General features: G+C 39.7%; 1 protein-coding gene across 1 annotated transcript in view; it reads left to right on the plus strand.

Annotated features, from left to right (window-relative positions):
• LOC136857837 (cholecystokinin receptor-like) overlaps positions 1–22,633 on the plus strand; it is a 445,250-nt gene that overhangs the window by 85,381 nt on the left and 337,236 nt on the right. The gene's annotated exons all lie outside the window — the stretch shown is intronic.

Raw genomic sequence — 22,633 nt, forward strand, 5'->3', positions numbered from 1 at the left:
CTTTAGAGAGAATTGCCTCCATTTAAGAAGGAATGGTATATCGGGATTATGAACCGCACCGGGCCAACCCCAACGTAAACACGCAGAGGTAACTAACGCAGGTATACGGTAGTGTTTAAGTTCCAAAATAAACAAAGGAAAACTCGACTTGAGGCAGACAATAAACAGTCTGAATTCAGTCTCTTCGGACCTTACTAGTAAACATCTAACTACTTAATCAGTCTTCCAAACAAACGAAGGCAGTTTTTAAAATTCTAGTTTTATGAATCAAAACAAAGTCTAACGAAAAATAATACGACCAGGAGAGAAGACTCAGGAGAAAAATGTAAAATTAATGTACACAATCATGTGTGTGTTCAGACCTCAGCCCAATGGCTGATTGTATCCTCAACAGTCCCCACATTAGCTGGCATATACAGCCTTGGCAACATTGCAGAGGCGTACTAGGGAAATGAGGAGCGAGATTGTTTCCCGTTGCTTTCCTCACTGAGCCTGAATTTGCTATTACATATCATTCTGCCAAGCCCACTGAAATGCATGCATCAACCGACCCTATGAGCAACATTTTCACACAATTCATAGCAGGGACTGGCTTCATAAGGAATGGCACTACTAGCAGCGCCCATACTTCAGTCACTTTCATACTGTCAAAGCCAAGGATAAGACTGAGATATATCAATGAAAGTTTAAAAAAATGCTCTAGCCCATACGAGAAGACATAGTGCACTGTATACACTATGTCTCGCCGGCAAAAGCGTAATAAATCAAACAATAATGGTAGAGATTACTTGCAGAAATCCCAATGAGTACAAAGCAATGTGGTATCAAAATCAATTTATTTTAACACATTAAGATCAACAGTACATCAGCTCCTCATACATCATTCTGAATATGAAATATTTCTCGAGCCTCGTCTCGTGCGGTAAGAACGAACAGCAACACTCTGTTCTTGTGCGACACAACGTTCTTGCCAAGTACGTCCCGTAATTGTACTTTAAAACATTCTGGGGATCCAGGCTCTGTATCACCCACGATATCTTGTTGCTAAGCTAACGAAGACAATCCCTTCCGTATATCAATCCCCAAAAATCAAGGAGGAAAGAATTTAAAAACCCCTGCACTATGAGGAAAATAACGTAGCTAAACCGCGATCAAAATGGGAATGAGCCTTGTAAAGAGCTGAAAAAAAACAAGACGAAGTCGTGTCAGGCCAAAATAAAGACCCAAAGCATTCGCAAACATAGAACAAAGCAAAATAGGCAAAATAAAACATGAAAATTGAAGAAAAATGTAATACAGAAAGCGAATTATACCTCACACGCTCAGGCAATCACCAAGTCGAAAGAGTGTGGCGAGAATGTGGGACACACACAGTCCCAAGCTACTAACCAGAATTGTACTTCTCGCATGTGAAATCGGGGAAGGTTCACGCAGCAAGCAGATAGCGATAACCATCGTGTCTCCACCCGAAGACATGAATTTCCTTTTAGTAATACCACCGACGAACACACCACAATTTATCTAGCAGACCATCTCTTGCTGAGTATTGCAAAAACTCAAAGGAGTCATTCGCATCATAAAATAAATTATATTCCTCTGTGTCATCTAGCTGCATAATGACACGTACTCCCGGCGCTGTGAGAAATGATAAAACAGACGAGGCCACACACACAAGCAAACCACTCAACCACGTAGCATTAGTTTTATTATACCTCGGAATATGTCGGGAAGAAATCACCAAAGACTGCTCTTAATCAATGAACAGACCAAAAGCAAAATAATGGTCATACACAAACAAAAAGGAAGGAAAAAAGTAAGTTGTAAATCATCATTCCGTCCCCGCAGATGAATGAGAGCAAACAATCTCAGACACCATCTCAGACACAGGCAAAGCTAAGGGACAAATGTGGCATTAGAAATAACATTATAGTAACATCTTACCACTACTACTATTGAAATGTCTTCATTCCTTCTCTGAAAGGGGAAGACAGAGCCAACCAAGACGTACCCGAAAACACAACACTCAATCAATCAATCAATCAATCAATCAATCAATCAATCAATCAATCAATCAATCAATCAATCAATCAATCAATCAATCAATCAATCAATCAATCAATCAATCAATCAATCAAGCAAGCAATCAATCAATCAATCATTACTGATCTGCATTTAGGGCATTCGTCCACGTCGCAGATTCCCTATACGGTATGTTGTTTTCCTAGCCTATCTAAAATGATTTCAAAGAAATTGAAAATTTATTTAACATCCTCCTGGGTTATTCCAATCCCTAACCCCCCTTCCTATAAACAACTATTGGCCCCAATTTGTCCCCTTGAGTTCCAACTTTAACTTCATATTATCTTTCCTACTTTTAAAGATATTATTCAGACTTATTCGTCCACTAATGTCATTCCACGCCATCTCTCCACTGACAGCTCGGAACATACCGCTTAGTCGAACGGCTCGTCTCCTTTCTCTCAAGTCTTCCCAGCCCAAACTTTACAACATACTTGTAACGCTACTCTTTTGTCGGAAACCATTCAGAACAAATCGAGCTGTACTTCTTCGGATTTACTCCAGTACTTGAATAAAGTAATCCTGGTGAGACTCCCATACACTGGAACCATACTATATTTGGGGTCTTACCAGAGACTTATATGCCCTCTCCTTTACATCCTTACTACAACCCCTTAACAGCCTCATTATCCTTGTAACCAACAATTTTTACATACTGCTGACTGAATACTTTTGCCTATTGAAGATCCCCGCATACACACTCCCCTTGTTCATTAATGATTCCTGGAATGTCCTTCTTGGAACCTGTTTCTGCCTTAAAGTACCTATACATACTCTTCTATTTTTCAGTAAAAATTTGTATGGCCACCAATTATGCTTGCCATCATGTTGTCCTTAGCTGACTTCTTTGCTAGATTCAATTTTCTTGTAAGTTCCTTCAATTTCTCCTTACTTCCAAAGCCATTCCTAACTCTATTCCTTTCCAACCTGCACCTCCTCCTTAGTCTCTTTACTTGCCTGTTATAATATAGTGGATCGTTACTATTCCTTACCACCTTTAAAGGTACAAACCTATTTTCACATTCCTCAACAATGCTTTAAACCCATCCCAGAGTCTGCTTACATTTTTATTTACCATTTTCCACCGATCATAGTTACTTATTAAAAACTCCCTCATGCCTGTTTTAGCCATATGGTACTGCCTAATAGTCTTAATTTTAATCTCTTCCTTTCTTTCATATTTATTTTTAATTACAACGAAAACAGCTTCATGATCACTAATACCATCTATTACTTCGGTTTATCAGTAGAGCTCATCCGGTTTTACCAGCACCACATCCAGAATATTCTTCCCTATAGTTGCTTCCACGTTGCTTCCATCACTTTGTAGTAGCATGAACTGTAGTTATCATTAGTCATAATACGTTCATAAATTCTCACACAGAATAAAAGACCAACGGACTCAAACAGCCCGGCCATCTTCCTCCAAGTCTTCTCTCGTAGAATCCCGTCAAAAAAAAAAAAAAAAAAACACCAACGGTTCATAGAAATCAAAGAAAGGCATGTCATGGAACACAAGAAGTAAACTCCTGCAACCTAGAGGTGGTATTAGCAACTACGTAAGACCTAAGTATACACATAGCAATGATTAAGACAGAAACGCATGAAATTGACAGTAAGAAAAGAAGAAAATTAGCTGGCAGAGAAGATCGACTCAATTATCAGGTGCTAAATCTCTTCTTAGAATAAAGCACTTTCACTCTGAAGCTCAGATCTTCGGAATGTATGCATGAACGATATTTTTGTCTATCTTCAGTAGTAAATCTCGTTCCATTGCGCAAACCAGCTTTATTACTTCATTAACATCATCGCACTCTAAGGAGTCAATGTTAATTTCAGTTACTTGGTCACGTAAGAAAGTATTCAGAATATGTTGGTTGATGACGTTAACTTGTTCGTTTCTTGGGCAAAAAAATTACTACCTTCATTGGAAGAAACTGTTCTCTCACTTGGACGAAAAGAAGAACCAAGTGAATATCTTACAATATTTTTTGAAATCTGGTTTTGTTGAATCTCGATGTGTCATTTGGCCAAGTTCTCCGTTGACGAATTTTAGAAACCATTCACTGAATTTAAGTCATTTTGGGATATAGAGTAAATTATATTAATCTTGACTGGGCAGCAGCTGTTCTGCAACAGTGAGGAATTACTGCCCGCACTGTCAGAAGTCCTCAACAAAGAAGATCACTTTTCTAGTGAATGGTGATTATTTGTTCATTATAAGTAGCTGAAAGAGCGTAAAGTGATGCCACATTTGGTTCGTCCCGTATGATAAACTTCCTATTACAACTTTTGATATAATATATGTTAGACGTAGAGGTCTGTGAATTTTGTTATTACTCTCTCTTTCCTTTGACTTAACCTTACTCAATTCATCGTTCTCCAAACGTATCGTTTTAGCTTCGTTTGTTTGTCTCTGTAACAGCGTATTCATCTTCGCCACTTTTGCCTTTTTGGACTTTTGCAATTTTAGCGAGCTGAATGGTCGGCTCATTTACAATTTGTTGATTTACCGTAACATAGAAATTTTGCACAACCTTTGAAGTTCGAAGAGTCATGTCAAGAGAGAACTTGTGCCTTTATTGCCATCATGTTCTCCCGAAGGATTTGTACTGAGGATGACAGATTTCACAAAAGTTTGGCTGATGATAAACATGGTGATAGCATTGGGAGAGGAGCAGGGAACAGCCTAAATATATCCCTTCGTCTTGATAACAAAGTGTGTTTAAACTATCGAAAATATTAATGTTGAAACCTCCAAGATAAACACATATAGAGTGTTTGATATAATCACTGACTTTCCCCTAATTATCTGTAGATGTGGACATATAACCGGTCAAACTACTAAGCCCTCAGCTCCAAGCTACATTGGAGTGAAAAAATATTTTGTGACTTAAAATTTGTTGCTCTTGTACCGTAATAACATCGTAAAAATTGATAATTAATATAACCTCCTGATGAATAATCACCAGGTTTTAATTCACTCATTAAATCCGTCATTTCAATGCGAACAAATGGAGGTGCTGTCTACTAAGCCGACACTTAAATGCGCAGAACACAAAATATAGTGTATTGAATATTGTAGTCTTCTTATTGTCCGTTTCACCCTCTTTGGGGTACGATAGATCTATCAACGGTTAGTGAGTCGTGTTTTCCTGTCCTCCCAGTACTTTTTCATCCTTTCAGATCGTGCCTTCCTCTCTTCTTCAGAAATTCTGTATAGTCGTTCGGGCTTCACCCTGTCCTGAAAACTATTTATTTTATTTTTGGTTATTTTCTTCGGGGATCCATCTACAAGCATCTCTTCTGTAATTTGGAATTCTCGTAGGTCCTTCTCAGTTTCCTTAAAGCAGTGCGGCTTTATTATAACGGAAATAGTCGAAGATGGATCCTTTACGGGTCCATTCTTAGGATGTGTCCATAGAAGTCAATTCTCCTTTTCCTTATTCTGTCGGAATTCCTTTCTGTTTTTCTATACAGGGTTTCATTGCTGATATGTGAAAGTTAGTTATTATGGAATTTGGGACCAAGAATTTTTCGTAGTATTTTCCTTTCCTTTATCTCCAACTTTACCATTGGACCATATGTACTTATAGACAGCGTTTCTGCAGCGTAAAAGGCTTCAGGCTTGACTACTGTATTATAATGTCTGATCTCGGAATTCCAGGATAGGGAATTTTTGTTATAGGTGTCTTTCGTAAGCTGGAAGGCTGTTTCTATTTTGGTTCGTCGGGAATCCATTGCTTTCTTCTCAAGACCGTTCCAACTGATCCATTCACCAAAGTATTTGAATTCCGCGACAATCTCTATTTTTTGTTCCCCCACTTTCTAATATTTTACAGGATTCTTAATGTTGGTTATTATTTTGGTCTTTCCAAAGGCGATTTTGAGACCTATCTTCTCTGCTTGCTTCAGCAGTTCGAAGGATTGCTCCTTGGCTTCCTACCACGTCTCAGCTAGTAAGGCCATGTCGTCTGCGAAAGCTAAATATTTGATCTTGATACCCTTGTTTACCGATCCCCATCGAATTTCACCACTGGTTGTCTTATCCCATTCTATGAGTATCTTCTCCAAAGCACAATTGAACAGTATGGGGGACAGTCCGTCACCCTGTCGGTCACCAGTTTTGATCTCAAAAAGAGCTGACAATTCTCACATGAATTTGACTTTGGAAACTGTATTAGTGAGTGTTTCCCTAATGAGGTTTGCTGTTTTGTTGACTAGACCAAATTCTTTGAGTACAGAAAGGAGACTTTCCCGGTCTAGTGAGTCATACGCCTTTTGAAAGTCAATAAAGGCGATGACGTACGTTTTTGCCCTAGATTTCTGGTATGCTATGAGATTTTTAAGGTTCAGGATTTGTTCCGGACAGGATCTCCCCTTTCTGAATCCCGCTTGATATTCTCCCAATTGATGATCTAACTGTGTTTCTGTTCTACAGTATTAATTAAGGCATTTGAGAATATCTTACATGTAATATCCAAAAGTGATATGCCCCTATAGCTGTTGGGGTTCATTTTATCCCCCCTTCTTGTGGATTGGGTGGATAGGGGCCATATTCCATTCTTCTGGAATTCTTTCTTTGACCCCGATTTCTTCAAAAACTTTTCGTAAGGATTCTATTGCTTCCTTGTTGGCATTCTTCCAAAGTTCGGCTGTGATCTGGTTTTTACCCGATGCTTTGTTGTTCTTAAGGCTCGAAATTATATATTCTAGTTCCTCGAAGGTTGGTGGCTGTGAGTCGGGATTGGTATTTGTTGGAACGTTAAATGTCATTTTTTTCTACTGGCGTTTCACAGTTAAGGAGATTTTCAAAGTAGTCGGTTAGTATCCTGCAGTTATCAGTGTTGTTATGTGCTATATTCCCATTGTTGTCCGGTAACTGTAGAGACAGTGGCTTGTACTTCGTTGTTCTTCTTGTCTTACTTTTAGTAAAGTCCTCATCTATTTCAATAAGCATCTGGTTTTCGTAAGTCTTTGTAATTATTTTGACTTTTTTATTGACCACCTTTTTGATATTCAAGATAGTTCGTCTATTGCTTTCCGTTCGTTGTGACTGCCATTTGTGCCTCGCTTCCTTCCTTTGTTTCAATTGTTCGTCACATTCTTCCGACCACCAAGCATGGTTTTTTTTTTTTTACTTTTGTTATAGGGGCTAATTGTTCGGCTTTTGATAATAAGTTCTGTTGTATTTGATCCCAATTTCGTTTGTGTATATCCTTTGCCGCAAGATGGTATTCTTTTGAATTTAAAATTTTCTCCGGGTAACATTGTTTACTTGTGTGTTTAAGGACCTTTTCTCTCCTTCTGGGGATGGTTTTGATCTTTATCTCCTACATGTAATGGTCCGAGTCTAAATTAGCTCCCCTGAGGTCTTTGATATTTTGTATCACCCTATTGAATTTCCGTCTAATAGCCACATGGTCCAATTGAAATTCACCAAAGCTAGGGTTTGGTGAGATCCACGTTTTTTGGTTTCTAGGAAGTATTTTAAAAGCTGTGGATTTCAGTATCATACCATGGGCTTGGCACAACCCAATAAGTCTGACACCATTTTGATTGGTCCTGTTATGCGCTGGGTATTTCCCGACTATATGTCGATACTTTCTCTCCTTCCCTATCTGGGCGTTGAAGCCTCCCATTAGTATGATGTGTTTTTCAGGTACCCTTTGGATTACATCGTCCAACTGATCCTAAAAGAGTTCCACTTTCTCCTCGTTCTTTCTGTTGTCCTCATTTATGTGGGCATGGGCATTCACGATAGAGTATATTATATTGGTAGATTTGAAAACCAAAGTTGATAGTCTTTCAGAATGGGACTCAAGCTGGACTATGGAATCCAGGACGTGCTGGTTTATTATGAAGCCAGTTCCTAGGTGTGGCATGTTTTTCATGACGCTTTGACCAACTTTTCCCTTGTATATCCTGAACCCTTCATAGACGAAGTTGTTTTCATCTATGTATCTGGTCTCATGAAGTGCCGTTATGAAAATTCGATGATTTCTGATAGTGTCTGTAAGGTGTTATATCTTTCCAGTTTTAAGAAGAAATTAGCATTGAAGGTGGTTATGAAATTCGGATATTTGCATTTGATTTTGTTTGAGGTTCCAAGACGCTCCGACTCATCTCTGTGAAACGCTGCAGACTCCCCAGAATCCGAATGTCTTCTTGTGCATAACGGTGCACCTGAGGTAATTTGTTTCACATTACACTTTCCCATGAACGATAAACGTGAGATTTAGGTAACTACTTGAGTCACCAGTTTACAACCAAGGTTGTGAGCGCCGGAGATTTCTTCCAGCCGCCCGTAACCAGGGGTACAGACGCTGACCTAAGGCCGCCCAATCTGGGAATAGACGCCTGGGGAATTTTATGTTCTTAAACCAAGATTCAATTCTTGGAGGTAGCTCATCTGCCCTCTCTGCCGTTGAGGACTTCACCCATAACTCAGGCTAAGGGCCCTCCATTTTTATGACCCCTGCAGAGAGGGTGTCGCAGTATTTGAAAGCCCGCAGGAATTGGGCTACCCGTTAGAACGCGGGTTGTATTGGGTATTTCAACCAGCCCTACAAACTGTAGGAGCCCCCTATCCTCCACCTGGGGACGCGCTCCGTAGGGATCTGGTTCATATGGTTACTTTTGGAAGTTAACCTGACCCACAAAGGCTGAGATTATTTTCAGAGGAATATTGCGTTATTATTATTATTATTATTATTATTATTATTATTATTATTATTATTATTGGTCCGTAGTGTTCGTGGTTCACAGAGGAATAGGAAGCGCCTGTGTTGAATGACTGGACAGGGGATTACTTAGGGCAACAAGTGACATAAAAGTTCGCGCACCTGAAAGGTCAGTGGCCGGTCTGAGTGGCTCAGACGGTTGAGGCGCTGGCTTTCTGACCCCAACTTGGCAGGTTCTATCCTGGCTCAGTCCGGTGGTATTTGAAGGTGCTCAAATACGTCAGCCTCGTGTCAGTAGATTTACTGGCACCTAAAAGAACTCCTGCGTCTCCGAAGACCGTAAAAGTAGTAAGCGGGACGTAAAGCAAATAACATTATTATTATTATTATTATTATTATTATTATTATTATTATTATTACAGGTCACTGGATATTTTTACAGATATACAAATAGACATAGCCGCACCAAGTGCTTCACGAGCATGTACAGTGACTTTTAAAACAATATTATATCGTACAATCTTCAGGTAAGGTAAGAGTTATTCTGCCCGAAGGCAGGTCGAACCTCCGCAGAGGTGTTCCTGAGCCGGAGTTTACGTGCGGTAGGGTGGCCAGTTCCTTTCCGCTCCTCCATTCCCTTACCCCCCTCCAACAGTGCGTGGCAAATCATCCAACTCCTGACCACGCCCAATGTTGCTTAACTTCGGAGATCTCACGGAATCCGGTGTTTCAACACGTCTACGGCCGTTGGCGTACTATCTTCAAAGGATACAAAAATAATATCAATAGAAAAATCATGACAGACTCCTAATTCTTCAAACTGATTAAATAATGAAATCCTTGGTAGGAGATTATTATTTCATCCAACAGCTCAGTTAGGTGAGTGACGATAATTTTACTTAATACATTATTATTATTATTATTATTATTATTATTATTATTATTATTATTATTATTATCATTATTATTATTATTATCATCATCATCATCTGTTTAGCCTCCAGGTTCGGCTTTTCCCTCGGACTTAGCGAGGGATCCCACCTCTACCGCCTCAAGGGCAGTGTCCTGAAGCTTCAGACTCTTGGTCGGGGATACAACTGGGGATAATGACCAGTACCTCGCCTAGGCGGCCTCACCTGCTATGCTGAACAGGGGCCTTGTGGAGGGATGGGGAAGATTGGAAGGGATAGGCAAGGAAGAGGGAAGGAAGCGGCCGCGGCGTTATGTTAGGTACCATCCCGGCATTCGCCCTTTAGGAGAAGTGGGAAACCACGGAAAAAAACTTCCAGGATGGCTGAGGTGGGAATCGAACCCTCCTCTACTCAGTTGACCTCCCGAGGCTGAGTGGACCCCGTTCCAGCCCTCATACCACTTTTCAAATTTCGTGGCAGAGCCGGGGGTGGCAGCTAATCACGCTAACCACTACACCACAGAGGCGGACATTATTATTATTATTATTATTATTATTATTATTATTATTATTATTATTATTATTATTATTATTATTATTATTATTATTATTAAAGTTTGTGAACACCCAACTGAATAGATGACGTTAATGCTATTATGTGCAACAAAATTAATATCCCACCTCGTTGATTGGGAGGCATTTTATCGAGAAAGAACCTAGCAGACGAAGTTCTATCTCACCCAAATCATATCTCTAACTTGGAAACACCTACATCGAAGCATCCACGATAAACATGTGTTACCATGTAATTCCTCAAACTTAGCTGAAGGCGTTCTGTCTCGTGTTTATCGTTGGAGATGATGCGTTTTCATACGCCCGAATGGAAAAGAACACCATTAACGTCACTAAAAGATGGTATTTTCACTAATCAGTTCAAGTATGACGGCCATCATTGCATAGTTCTTGAAACCTATGTCTAGTTCCAGTTTCAATCTCTGGAACGTTCCCATTTTCTCACTATATCTGTGGAAGGCAAAATAATTCTGGGTGAACGTAGTTCGTGCTTATACCGATTGATATAATTGTGTACGTCTTCATGGCGAACACGAGACAATCTTTGAAAAGTACAGAAGTCGTGGCCGTGGGAGATTCATTGCATTTTTCAGCTCTCGAAACATTCTTGTTTTCTTCAGTATCGCTGTGAATGACAGAGCATATATTTATTTATACACTAGAAAATGTACCCGTGCTTCGTTACTGTATTCTACGTTGTATACAGAATTTACGTAAATTACTGTACACGTAGTGAGTAAGATTATATTAAATTACATGTCTCTTAGCTTTATTCGAGAAACACCACGGGGAGGTCCTCATACGTTGTCTCCGATGTGACGTGCACGTTGGAGAATTTTTATGTTAATGGCAGGCAGGTGTCCAACTGCCATTCACAATCGAGTTAGAGAGTTTTCATTATAATGACAGGCTACTTTTCCTAACGCCAGTCATAATCAAGTTAGGGATTTGTAATTAAAATGGTAGTCATACTTGCCTACCACCAGTCACAATCGAGAATGGAAGTTTTGAATACAATGGTAGATCTCCTTGCATACTATAGAAACTTTACTTACAATCGAGGAAAGCAACTCTATCAAACGTATAAGGGATCGAAATACGACAAAAGTCATACGGTCAAACATGTAGATCTCTCTAAATTGAGGCTGATTGCGCAATCTGTTTTGTGATATGACCTACCGTTTAGTCACCAATTACCCCGTAACGAAGGTCTACACCGTCATTAAAATTCCCTACGTATTGCGATATTTTTCGGGGCCAAAATGTTACACATTTGAATATTTTGGATTTTCTTCGATTCAGTTTTCAAGCTCGTCTTGCACCTTGTGTCCGTCATCTTGATTTGGTGAGGGGGGTAAAACTGAGGATTTTCAGGAGACTGTTTAGCCCATGGAAACTATTGGTCAAAAATATACCCCACTGGGCTGAGAAATGCTTACACTTGCGTTGTTATACTGAGCTCCTAATTTCAAAGTCGGTATTGGGTTTAATCCTTCCTCAGTTCGATGGTATGTATAGATGTGTTGTCGCTCGTGGGAAGCTGGAAATCTGCAAAGCTCGTATCGATATATCTGTCTGTATATAAATGAACTCTTGCTTCACAAAATATGCGATTCTTCGGTGTCTTCGGAAATTTTGGTACGTAAAGCAACATTATTAATGACCGGGTGAGTTGGCCGTACGGTTAGAGGTGCGCGGCTGTGAGCTTGCATCCGGGAGATAGTGGGTTCGATTCCCACTGTCGGCAGTCCTGAAGATGGTTTTCCGTGGTTTCCCATTTTCACACCAGGCAAATGTTGGGGCTTACCGTAATGAAAGCCACGGTCGCTTCCTTCCAACTCCTAGGCCTTTCCTATCCCACAGTCGCCATGAAACCTATCTGTGTCGGTGCGACGAAAAGCCACTAACAAACAGAACATTATTAAAGGCAGCATCAGACGCCGTATATTTTCAATGAAGTACTCTCCACGAGCTGAACCTTGCCTCCTATCAGGGTCATTCCCCGAATATCTTTCTAAATCTGAACACATTCAAACAGGCCTCACGTTCAGAAGCGTTATTTTGAGGCTATGAACGAAGATTTTCCACGGGCAGTTCGCTTTCTAGTTGCCATAGAAAGAGGCATCAGCTTTCAAAATTGTCACCAACCTACCTACTGTCTCTAAACGAGTTCCAATTATCGGTACGTAAAGTCACAATCAGCGAAATCATAGGCTGCGAAGGAAAAAATGCACGGAAGAAATAGTGCATAGTATCACTCAAAGGAAAGAGAGTCCAGATACCAGGATTAGCACCCGCATACATAATGAGAAAGAAGAAGGGAAGTAATAGAGTTAAGAAAGTTGGCATTTGTTTAAGATAGAATAATAACAGAGGACAGCCCGATAGGGCAAATAGTGTACGATGTGGATGTATTGGAAGTAGGAAATATCCCTCGCTAAATTGTGATGATATGAGTTACGCATTTAAGAAAGCGGTAACAGGAGAAATTTAGGCACAGGAATTCTTATGTAATCAGGTAAGAAGTTGAATTATGGTGTTATTATTTAAGCCTAAAGAGGCAAGGCAGAGGCAATAAATTAAAGCAGAAAACGGAAGTAGAAGAGAAATACAGGAAAATGTATCACATATGTCAGAAAACACCTTACGGTGTGACATAACGGGCTACACTCTGCGTTACTGTTGAAATATTAACAGCCGCCCTTAATACTTTTCGAAGACGATTGTAACCTCCAACGGTCTTCCACAAATATCCCGCAGAATGGCGAAGGGTTTAACATGCTGTCAAAAAAGAAAAGTGAATCTATCAAATTTCCACTCCCACCATAATCCGAATATTCTGAAAGGTGTTGTTGACATTGACTCTAAAACCTTCATGAAAAAATACCCTATCGTACAACAGCTCTCTTTCATTTGCTTCACTTGGGGCCAATATACCAAAACCAAGGGGTAATGCATCGTATTGCTTTAGAATAAATGGTCAAATATATCATAAGGCCGGCACGATACTTCCACCAGGGAGAGATTTGTGATCCCGAAGAGGCAACTTAGCAAAGACTGGCTATGAAAGGCTATGAATACTGGAGGCACAAAAGTTATCTAAGAAAATATTATATTTGAAAACAATAGTCTTGCTTTCACAGCCACAGATCTAAAAATCACAAGAATAGAACCAGATTTTGTGTAGTTAGGCCGTGTGCGTTTGCAGAGTTTCGTCCAGACGTATCATTTGTGCTCATTAGTTGGATTGCCACATCCCTCCAAGACTCTGCTTAGCAGTGGCAGACCAACTGCGTGGTCCCACCGTGTTAACAAATAGGGATTGCTAACCTGCTAAAGGGGAAGTGAATTCTCCGTTTCAAAAGTGTGTACTCCTCACGGAGATACAATTCCAAAAATGGATTTCATGGCCGTAGATCTAAAAATCACAGAAATAGAACCAGATTTAGGGTGGTTAGGCCGTGTACGTTTGCAGAGTTTCGTCCAGACGTGCTATTTGGGCTCATCAGTTAGACTGGAATGCCCCTCAAGAATCCGCTTAACAATGGAAGAATACATTTAACAGATACTATATGATTTAGAACAGAAAGAGAATAAATATACGAGAAAACATGGACTCCCAATACCAATAGTAACTATGACTGCCAAAAGTTATGGTACATACCAGTTTAACAAAAAGAAAAGACAGATCTTTGAGGGGCACCTTTACTCTACTGTTGGTTAACTAATCTCGTTCTCCAACACTACTTGAAGTATCCTGTTCGAAAACATATTGTTTATCAAATCTTACAATAGATTATTTGTTATCACCATGATAAAAACGTACACCACACCATCCCTATCATAGGAGGCTGTTAGGTCTATAAGCACAACTTCACTATTCAATTGTCTTCTCAGACCTGGGCTCAACGTGCATTTTCAAACCATGTACTTGATCTTCACAACACTTACGAACTCATTATTTGCACTCAGTGAAAACTTTCAAAGCATATATAGTAATCTGTATTGTTACAAAGGAAAGTCTACCTATGTGGTGACATTTTGAAGGTTTAGAAAGCACCGCTTAAAGTTGCTGACACGGCTTAAAGCTCCTAATGGTGCGTTTCTGTTCATGAATCAACAAATACAGGGTGGTCGGAAACAACACGAACCGGATCTTAGAGGATTTGTCATACAGATAAATAATTGGAAAAAGTAATTACATATCTCGCACCTCTGTAATTTTATCAGCTGCTGAAGTTAGCCAAACAGATCGCTCCGCAGGCGACTTCAGCTGACTTTTGCGAGGTGTGTTGCTAAATCTGCACGTGGCTTATGACCGGCTTGGGAGCGCCAGTAGAAGAAATAAACTTCTCCAGGGGAGGGACTTGAACAAGGATCTCTCTGCCGATAGGCTCGGCCCATAGCAAGCACGCTACAGTGACATTGGCGTTAACCCACGTTGTGTTAGTGTTTGATGCTGATTTCTCGGCATGGTTCCCAAGCCGGACCAAGCCACTTGCAGATTTAGCAACACCGCCTCGTAAAGCCCATTTCAATTCGCCCGCGAGGCGACATGATTGGCTAACATCAGCAGTTGATAAAATGACAATACCGTGAGATATAGACGTATTTTTTAAATTTGTTATCAGTATTACCAACGCTGTAACGCTCGTATACTCGGTTCGCGTTGTTTTCGACCACTGCTATAAGATATTTCTAAATACTACCGTTGAACTACAAGGCTGAAATTTTCACGCAATGTAAACAAAATGGCATTAATTAATAAAATATAATTTTCAAAATTTGCTATTTGTCATCCCTGATCGGTTACATCCTCCCTTATGAGTATTGTTTTACCGTCTCTCCAGATAGTATCGACCAGTAGAAACACCGGAATGACAGAATTCCGCTTTGAAAAGTGGGTTGTATAATATAAACGGATATCTTCTGATATCGAATTAATGCACTCTTAAATGTCAGTTATCTTCGACGACATTCGATTGATCATTGGCAGGTGAGTAGATCAAACTCAAGTGATCAGTCCACGAGTGAGGCATTATCTTCACCTCATAACAGGAATTAGAAGAAGAAAGGGAAGAGTTTCGACACGTCGAACCCACATCTCTTATCGCTATTGGAGAGAAAAATGAAAAAAAGTCTGATACTAAGGTATGGGTAAAGGAAAGAAAAGGATTACGAAGGGCATGACATTGAAAGATTATCCATGTCCAGTCGAGGATGGAAGAGAACAAGAGTTGACCAAAGAGGTCAAATAGTTAGTATGAAAGTGAGCAGCGGGCCACAATTAAGTGGAAGCCATGCTAGACTCAGTTAGGGGCCTCATTATGGCCATCTCGCGCTCTTTAGTTTACTACTCCTGGTGGTGCTTGTGTAACATTGTGGACTTCGTTACGCTGATTATGTCAAACCGTCGTGCAGGCGGCTTGGGTGGCTTTGCCTGCAAGAACGACGTACAATTCATTCTATTTGCTTTTAGCATAATATTCTTAAAACTTATTTTAAGAAACGAGATATCCACTTCCGGAGGTGCATATGGCTCTGAAGTTCACTCAGCCTACACCAAAAATGAGTACCAGGTTGTAACGTCGTGCGTCAATTCGAACGTTATCATTCTTTACCCGATACCTCCATTTCTAACTCGTAGTTGGGCTGCCTAATCAGATGAAATGGGGTCGCTCAGCGGATACCTCAGGGTTTTCAAATGCCAAGTAAGACATGTAATCTTACTTCAAGATACGCTTAACGTGAGTACGAAGAGATTAACAACTCACGGGTGACGCCTATAGAAACTCATGACATATAGTAATGATCGTCAATCAAATGTTTTTAAATCAGAGTATTTAACTACGTGAGAACTGGTCATGACTAAATGGAGTACTTAATTAATCAAAAATTCTCTTAGCTAAGCGACTAACTTACCAACTAGGCTACAATGAAAGAACTCATGATACATAAAATTGTAGAAAATAAACAAGATATTTATTGAATAATGGACTATTAAACTGGAATTTTCTGCAAGGCATTACTTGACGTTGCATATTAACAAGTGTGGATTGTGAGTCAGCGCTGGCTCGTAGAAAGAGAAATAATATGTAGTCTTAAACTATCTAGATCAGTTCCTTCGTGAAATAAAATTTGCGTATGTACATATTTACAATCGATCACTGGACATCTAAGGTCCATACTGCAATTAAGTCATAGATACAATACCAACACAATCAAGTTGTTATGAGAGCTCATTTGCTTTAAGATTAATTAAACAAGTCTGAATTAAACACACGGTTAAGCTGAAATGTCTATAAAGTCCATTAATAAGCTCAAACTTGAAATTGAACCAAATTATAACTTTAAATTGCAGGACTAAACTGTATGTCACAGATATATTTAATCGCCAATCATATTAGAATTGAGCGTTGAGAATATTAAATAGTAAATCGTAGCTGATAAGTAAACTCGAATAAGTAACTCTAGATGCGTAAATTTAATTGCATAAATCCATATGAATAAATCCCTATTAATAAATTCGAACTCATGCTTTATTGCTACATTCTCGTTGTGCATGGATAACTACTTACGAACTAAGGCATTTGTTCCTAGTGCCTGTTAAATTCGGCTCCCATTCTAACATTTCCCTAGCTGTAGTTCGTTGAGAAAATGCAAGTTCAAACAGAGAACATGTTAATCTATTCAGCTATCTAACTAACTTCAACATAATCTTTGGCTGTCATACACATGTCTTTTAGGCTCAATGTCCCTTTCCTTCGTTATATTCCATAACATTCTACTTCAATGCAAGCTATTTTATTCATACGCAGTTACTACGCAAGCGCTATGTCGCTGTATTTAGAAACATAATATCATATTTATCGGTGTCATGAATGCATTTGGTCAAATACAGCTATCAAACGTATCGTTGTATTCCGATATTCATTACAACACATGTAAAGTTGACATACGATCCCGTCACAAGCATAATTCTACAATAGTAAATTCTGTTCATACCTTGGCTTAGGTCACTCCAGCGGTGTGGGCAATCTCACGTATACGAATCTAAAGAATGTAGTGTGGCATATCTTAAATTGCAGGCACTCAATGGCCCCTACGTAGTGCGTATAAAACTTCTCATATCACTATATAACTCATACCTTTCCTCAAGTTAGCACAATTGCAACCTTACTTCAACATCCATATAATATCTTAACGTCGTAGCCTCAATATTAACTCGTCGCGTTCCCAAATACATGACCATGTCAAACCACCACACTATGTTTCTTAAAACAACATTTTAAAGTTGCTATATCTCATAACCTATGATTGAGTTCAATGCCCTTATTGCGAATCAAAAATAATGCGTGATTCCATATGTTTATTTTACACCGCGCGCAACCAATCATGACGTCGACTTGTAGCATTATCAATACGAAATCTCTGTAATCTGCCAGTATGTCATTACTATCAGCTGTTTTCCAAACTTCTTTTTCAAACCTCACGCTACGTACGTGTATTTTGACCGATATATGATGACGTATATATCCAACACATCAGAATCTAATGCTGTATTGCTAAATCATGTAACTACGGACTTAAATATCCCACACTTCGCTGGTAACATTCACTTGCATTTCTTATATATCGGTTTATATTTAGCCCATCGGCACATGCCTAAGGCACATGTGTAGGCAAACCAAAAATTATGCGATTTAATATTGTTAATGACTTAGCTCGCTCATGGTTGGTCCTGGTCCAGCTGTTCTGCTCCCAAATGGATGTAGTTGGGTCTGCGGTTAGGTCATGGGTTGGACATCTGGTACATCATCTGCTTCCTCATCTCGGGATTGCTGTCTGTTTCCATTCGCCTTCCTCATCATGGCTCGGTCGTATAGCAAGACGTACTGGTCCCCAGCTCGGTCCATCATGTATATTTAGCACATCATCCTCATGGTCTTCTTATCAGCAACTAAATTAACGATTATAGTGCAGTGAACAGCCATTATATAACTCTTTTTGAATTCTGTAATCCTTAAATTTATTATTTCCTTTGTGGCTCTCCGACGTATATCTTCGATCTCGTTGGTGTTGATTTCAGTGAGTATCTCTGTTGGCCGCTTCTTGTAGATCTTGGGAAACTTATTTCTATTCTGATTCAATAATTCGAGATGTATCTCTTCTTGTATGAGATCCTTCTTTTTTAATGCTGGTTTGGTCTCCCTTTGCAGAGTATAGATCAACTGCGCTCCGTATCCACCCACGCGTATCTCGTGGTACTTAGCTGATTCCTTTTTATTATCTCTAATCAACTCTGCTTACTTTTTTCGATGAACTGACTTGTTTTCTTCTCGTTTCCGACGCTTTTTTCCTTTAGTATAGCTTCTGATCCTTTCTTCTTCCTTAAAAAATTATACCGCGGTCGCTAGTTCCGTCTTGACTCTTCGTTGAGAAAAATTAAGATGGAGATTTCTTAACAATCAAGTTTTCTACTTTTTATTTCGTAAAACAATACAGTAGACAGTCCACTGTCCGTTTCACCCTCAATACTCGACCGTTCCATGACGTGTATGGCCTTCTACGTCACCGCAACTGGTGTCTATTCTTTGCTTCCTATAGATTAAATTTGCCATAACTTCTTTCGGCGCCATTTTGAAAGCTGTCGCGGAGGTGTGAACGGGCACAAGGTTAATTCCTGGGGGCAAAGGCGGCCGGGCGTAGAGCTAACCACTCTACCCCATCACGTGCCGAGGTTAACAATGGTGGAAGCCTTGACCTTCCACTCCTCCAAGGGCCTTCATGGCCTGTATGGAGGTGACTTTGCTTTCTCTTTTTCTTAAAACTTTTCAACCAGCGTATGTCCGTGATCTCATCAATCTCCTCTTCACAGATCGTAAAAAAATACCGGATCCCGCAACGAAATGTGTTTATCCCTTCCTATACACAGAACAACACTCTACACGAAAATCATTCACCGTTACCGCAGCCCGACAATAAAATCTCTTACGAGTGGACGTCAGAAGCATGTCCAGCAGCTCAGATTTTAAACATGTCTGTGTCGCAATACTAGGTAAACATGCCTGAATCATCAAGTTTGACCTGAGAACACCTCCTCATACTTCCCCTTCATCATTATTTCCTTTTCCAGATATTCTCCTTCTTCATCATCATCATCATCATCATCTTCAACTTCTTCTTCTTCTTCTTCTTATTCTACTCCTCCTTCTTAATCCTACTCTTCACCTCTCAACTGAAGGCGATATCAGGAAATTCTTAAATTTATATAATTATTGAAACTTTCTTTTAAGTATTATATCTAGTATTTATTATTCATATATTCATAACAAAGGGAGTACATCCCTAATTTTGCCAGAATAATTAAACATATTATTATTATTATTATTATTATTATTATTATTATTATTATTATTATTATTATTATTATTATTATTATTATTATTATTATTATTATAGTCACGTCACTTCTTACGTTAGAAAGGAGGTACTGCAGGTGTATTCAATGATTCCACTCATAGGAGATGTCTCTAATATCGAACTTAATTTTACAATGAGGTTATAAGGTTGTCTACTATAACGTCCATTACGAGTTATAGTCCCAGTAGATTAGGTGAGTATCTTATTCTTATTTCTGTGGTGACAATATTGTGGCACAACTTACAGAGAAGACGTTTACTGAACAACTTGAGATGTAGATTGATTGACAGGTATTGTAATATTTCCATTATCATTCTTTTACAAAATTACAGTTATAATGATTACCATGAATTCAGATAATTATGGAGAGAATAATTTACTGTGCCTTAATTTGAACGCTGGAAAAAAAGCAGTAATCTACTCCATGAAAGACTAATCAAGGAAAGAAATTTCGTGATCGTAATGAGTCCTCTTTTCCTGCTGGGAATTCTTAATTGGCGAGTTAATTAAGGAATTGCACGAACCCAACGTCCATGTCACGTGACATCGAATGCTGATAGACGTCAGCAGTTGATCTTTTAAATGCTTATTCACGTTGAAGCTTAAGTAAGGATTTTGAGATATAAAGCAATGCAATATTAAAAATAATGTAGTAAGAAAATTCCGTAATTTTACATTTATGCGCAGGTGCGATATTTTGAAATTTTTGTAAACGAATATGTTATATTCACTCCACTGCTCTGAAGTGAACACATAATAATAATGATAATAATAATAATAGTATTATTATTAATAATAATAGTTAACTAGAATACGGCTCCTTCGCTGAATGGTCAGCGTTTAGTGGCCTTCAGTTCAGTGGAACATTGGCTCGACTCCCAGTCGGTTCTGGTAAATTCTGTTGACTCGGGGGCTGGGTATTTGTGTTTATCTCGATACACAGAACATCATTCACATACAGCACACCGCAGTACTAATCCCGGCAGGATTACTTTGGCCCAAATGTGGTCGAACATGTAGGCCACGGGCTTTACTCATCACCGTTTTCTATCTTGCATTCCTTTGTACAATGTTAGGTTGTTCAACAAATAACACAATTCTTGGTTCTGCCTGAGGGCCGATTGAACAAACGATAACTAATTTTTAAGCTTTAGACCATGTCCACCTAAATCACATCTAAGTAACGTACAATGCTCCATTGCATAAACAAAGTAAGCCACCGGTGTTTAGCAAGACATCGTTTAAGTTTCAATATGGTTCAAAAAATGGAAAAAATTATCTTCCATTATACTCTCTGCCTGTCGTAACCAATGTAGTTCTTCGGTAAGCACGCCAAACATTAGTCAACTGTCGTCTGTTTTACATGGTACACAATATGGCTCTACATGAGCACGCCTTGTCCGCAGGTGACAACATCACTTTCTGTGTAAATAAAATCTCATTTTCTCGAGAGTAGTCGGACACGCTACCATACAAGGAAATTTTAGCTTTGATTATAGTGCAATAACTACGGCGAGTGTAGTCCAAATAGCAGCGGGAAAAGGAAAAAGAAGCTACAGCACTCTGTAACCATGCGAGTTGGCTGCTTATTACGGGCTATGTAGACGTAGGCTTGCATTGTGGAGATCATGGGTTCGATCCCCACTATCAGCAGCCCTGAACATTCTTATATGTTGCACAACAGGCGAGTATTGGGGCTGTTACTAAAGCCGCAGCTGCTTCTTTCTTAGTTTTTGTACTTTCCTATCTCATCGTTGCCAAAACCCGATCTGAGTTAGTGCGACTTTAACCGTCAAAAAATAAATAAAGAACGCACATGAAAAGTCCCTTTGCCCAAACCAATATTAACGAGATATTTTGAAATTTTCTTTACACCATGCCACCACGTCCATTCTGCTGTCATTGGTCAGGACCCAGGATTTCACCTCGGAGTACTCTAGTCGAGTTATTAACGGTGCTGATGATTCTGTACTTACGTTGGGATAAACCGCATTGTATACTGCACGTGCGCAAACTCCTCCCGAAGGTATTACCACCTTGAAGAAAGCAAAATATATTTTACCGGGCGTTCGGAGGCTTGCGTGTTCAAATGATTCTTAGAGCTACGCCGGCGGGAGCACATGCTCCTGATAGGGCCACCGAAACCGGACAGGTCTAAGGTGATGACCCAGACTAAGAGTGATACCCTGGTCCTCCAGGTTGGGGGTTGTGCGAAGGATTAACTCCCCTATCCCGTAAAAAGACTTTTTTTTTTTTGCTAGTTGCTTTCCGTCGCACCGACACAGATAGGTCTTATGGAGACGATGAGACAGGAAAGGCCTAGGAATGAGAAGGAAGCGGCCGTGGCCGTAATTAAGGTACATCCCCAGCATTTTCCTGGTGTGAAAATAGGAAACCACGGAAAACCATCTTCAGGGCTGCCGACAGTGGGGTTCGAACCCACTATCTCCCGGATGCGAGTTCACAGCCGCGCGCTCCTAACCGCAGTAAAAAGACAGATTTTAAGGATACCTTAAGATATACTACAAGAAAAGTGGATAACTTGGTGACGACCCAGCGAGAGAAACGTTTTAAGAGAAGGAAAAATGATGTCATAGCAGCAACGTGGAATATACGGACATTAAAGAGACCTGGCAAGTTGAAGGAATTAAGGAATGAATTGGATAAGTATGGAGTGAAGATAGCAGCATTTCAGGAACTAAGATGGAAGGGGAAAGGGATGATAATGTCTGGTCAACATATCCTGATGTACAGTGAAGGAGAAGAAGGCAATAACGGCGCACGATTCCTCATACAAAGGTCTGTAAAGCAAAGCGTGATCAGCTTTACTCCAATCAACGAGAGGATGTGCTCTTTGAGACTTCGAGCGAAATTCCATAATGTTACAATGTTTTGTGTGTATGCCCCTACAGAGGGGGCAGAAGAGGAGGAAAAAGATGCATTTTACACCAAATACGAGGAAGAA

The sequence above is a fragment of the Anabrus simplex genome, chromosome 1 (genome assembly GCF_040414725.1).
Source record: "Anabrus simplex isolate iqAnaSimp1 chromosome 1, ASM4041472v1, whole genome shotgun sequence".
Taxonomy (NCBI): Eukaryota; Metazoa; Arthropoda; class Insecta; order Orthoptera; family Tettigoniidae; genus Anabrus; species Anabrus simplex.